The sequence below is a fragment of the Furipterus horrens genome, unplaced genomic scaffold (assembly GCF_987537825.1).
Source record: "Furipterus horrens unplaced genomic scaffold, mFurHor1.1.pri manual_scaffold_12, whole genome shotgun sequence".
Lineage (NCBI taxonomy): Eukaryota > Metazoa > Chordata > Mammalia > Chiroptera > Furipteridae > Furipterus > Furipterus horrens.
The window spans coordinates 957,708-961,250 of NW_028327182.1; the positions used below are offsets into that span (position 1 = coordinate 957,708).

General features: G+C 47.8%; 1 non-coding gene across 1 annotated transcript; it reads left to right on the top strand.

Moving 5' to 3' along the window:
- Positions 1–3,142: 3,142 nt before the first annotated feature.
- Positions 3,143–3,213, top strand: TRNAG-GCC (transfer RNA glycine (anticodon GCC)). Its single transcript has one exon. It is a non-coding gene; the product is annotated as a tRNA-Gly (tRNA).
- Positions 3,214–3,543: the final 330 nt, after the last annotated feature.

Sequence of the window (3,543 nt, forward strand, 5' to 3'; positions counted from 1 at the left end):
CAGGTGGTGTTTTGTTCGCTTGGGCACCTGAAACCTGCGTGGCTTTGTGAACCGGTGACATAGAAAAACATTCCCGAGGTGACGTCCGATGGAGAAACCACAGCCCCGGCCGTGGGTGCCCGACCTGGGGCCGCTGAGCAGCCTGCCCGGCTCTCAGCCATTGTCCCCAGGTAGGTGGGCCCCCAGCTCTGAACCCCGACTGTAGGGCGGCTGCCAGGACTTGATCAAACTGAGGCGCTGGAAGAAGAACACGGAGCAAAGGTCGAAGAAACAAGCCTCTGGAAACCTCCAGTTCAGAATACGATGTCTCTAAGTAAGGGGCACCCAAATATTGCTACTGACAGATTTCTAGAAAGAGAATATCTGTGTGGGAAATTCAAAAAATAGAAAGGTAGGCTCATGCTTAAGAACTTGGGGAACTCTTGTGGGATTTGTTATGACTTCATGTTTTTCTATTTGTATAATTTGTGTACAGACAAATGCATTTCACTAAGTGCTGAATATCCAAAATATTTTCCCAATATAACAGCTGCAAAATATGGGGTTGGTGGGGGGGGGCATGGGATTTGGAGAATCTATAGAAGGCAACAAATCTATTTGGTGCGCGAGTCCTCAGTAACCTCAAGTAGCTTGTAATACATGCGTCTTAAATGGTTTCACACATGTTGCATGTATGCGACATGTATCTGGAATATGAGGTGCTGTGTTTACGAAATATTGCTCTCCCCACCAAACACACTGGCAAAAGACACATGGCCTTGAATGAAAGCACCTACCGAAAGTTCTAGTTTAGCTGACAGGACAGACAAGAGCAAGGCTGACCCGAAGCCCCAAGGGAACATCCTTTTAGAGATGTACTTCCTGGTATAACACTTCAGATCTTTGTTTCTGAAGCCTTTATAGAATTAAATGCTAGCATATAATTATTAAAAAAATTAGTAACTCCCAATTCAGTGTGCAGCCCAGTGATTTTAGTGTGTGCTAAAACAAATAACAGAATCATTACTCCATCATTTTTCAGAGGTTCTAAAATAAGTGGGTAAATATGGTATTTATTCCAAGATATATGTGTGAATGGATTTACCTACCAAAAATATCTAGCTCCTAAAAGCCACCCAGCAAGGAAGACATGAGTCAATCCGATGACAGAAAGAACTACATAGGGATTGCTTAGTTCACCGTGACCGACCAAGACTACCTTATAAGCTGGAAGAAACACGTTTATCATCTGAAGCAGGAGAACCCATTTTAAAATTAACCGTAACTCCAAGCTTGACAGTCATGTTCCCAAACACTCGTGAATGGAGACCACAGGGGACGCTTCCGTTTTACTTATGCAGATTCCTAACAAAACAGGAGAACAAGCCGGACTCCTAGGAGGACCTAGGAGAATGCCTGTCTCTGTGGAGAAGAACTCGCTTGCCGGTGCCAATGGGGTCGAGTCTCCCAGGGCCACCATTCGTGAGTGTCAGAAGGGTGTCGCCGCATGTGAGGACTTGAGCAAGCAATGCGCACAGCTGGCTCCGGCCAGGTGGGAAAGCCCAGCCCCGTCCCACCACTGGGAGCCGTTGCTTTTGAAGTTCCCCCTGAAGGCACTAGTGAGAATTAAAGGAAAAAGAGATGAGCGTGCGGAGTAAACCCACCCCAGCTGCTCAGCCTCACGGTTTTATGTGCAAACGCTACTCTTCAGCAGTAAAACGAGGACAAATTGAAAGTCCTTACCTTAATAGGAAGTAAGGAGTTTCCTGGACCTCAGTGTTTTCAGAGCTCCGGTGACCTAGATCCAGCCTTTGCATACAGATGGCCCGGGTGAGTCACGGAAGTCTGCAAACAATCTGCGGGCTACGATCATCTTGAAAAAAGACATTGCTGCCAGGAAAAAATAAAAAGAGAAGAGGGGATTAAAGCAGCCCCAGGAAGAGGGTTCCCACTCTTTCCCCCTGTGTCAGTGAAACACACCCCAAGGGCGTCAGCAGGGCGACCTCCATGCACCACAGGCCAAAATGTTGTCTGAGGTCTGACACTTGTCCAGAGTCATGTCCGTCCGCCTTAAAATCAAGTGGACGATCCAGTGAGACCTTCCAGGAAGGACAACATCTCACCAAATAAAATGAATTGCCTCTTACTCATCAAAGAATAAATAGGACGGTATAAACGCACATGAGTCCAATCTCGTGGCCAAGCTGCAGTTTTATCAGGAAGGTGGGGACGTTCTGATGTGATGAGGAAGAGGCTGCACGCAGGAAGGGCGTGAGCTCCAGTGGCGTTTCCAATCACGTTGCCAGGTTTCAATATTAAAAATAGGAAGTCTCTTATAATCTTAAAAGCTATACCAATTTTGGGATACACTTTTCAGAAATGGAAAGATTTAAAGAAAAAAAAGGAAGAGACGTGTATTTGTGACTGTCACATGAAGGAAAGCAGAAAGCTATAACACAGTGTGAAGGCTTTCCAGCTGGAACTTTGTAAAGGAAACATGGAAGTCTGAATGCTTACGTTAATCTGTTTCCAGAGTTCATGTCAGGTTTACGCAGCCGTGGCATTTTAGACCGGATAATTCCCTGCTGTAGAGGATTGTTCTGGGCATTCTGGGGTGTCTCCCAGCATCAGAAGCCCCCATCCACTCTCGGTCAGTATGACCCTCCTCCCACCCAAGACATGACGATTAAAAATGCCCCCCCCCAACACTGGCAAATGTCCCCTGATGGTGAACCTCTGACTCGTATCTAACTGAAAGGGTTTTTGTTCACTTGTGTGTGTTTGGGTGAAATCGTGTTTTTATGAGACTAGAACAGCTGGGTAGCCATTCAATTTCTCTAGAAAGATTTTTCTACAAATCTGGTTAGAAGTGGGGCCAGAATTAAACATGACAATAAGCTAACGTTCACCTGGCACGTTCTGTGCGCCAGGCACTGTACGTGGATATGCTGGTTAGCCGTCACGGTACCACATTTGTGCACGAGAGACCGAGGCCAGAGGTACAGTGGGCCAGGTCACAGAGCTGGTGACAGGAAGGAGCGGGAGCGGTGCCGCACAGGGGGCTCCGGAGCTGTGCCTTTCACCCGGGGGCACGGAGAGAAAATGGTATTTTATGCCCATGGAGAAAGCGCTGGGGCAGCAATACCTTACCTCAGAGGAAGTAGCATTGGTGGTTCAGTGGTAGAATTCTCGCCTGCCACGCGGGAGGCCCGGGTTCGATTCCCAGCCAATGCAAACAACTTACCTTTTGGGTCTGCTGCATGGGCAACAGCAGACCCTCCATATCACCCTGCCCAGGCTCTGTAGCTTCAGCTTCACTGGAGAGGACACTCCAGCGTCATCGATTCAACACGGGATGAGACAGATACCGTGTCACTCCCGAGTCGGACTGCACAGCCATTCTCGGCGGTGCAGATAGACTCTTAAGAAACTACACCGTCGTCTCTCGAGACGGACGGCTGCCGACATAGAGGAAGTAGCTTGAAAACGAAGGCTATCATAAGAGAGAAGAAGGGCGTCTCACAATGAAAAAGGAATCAGTCCCACAAGATCACGTAACCCTTG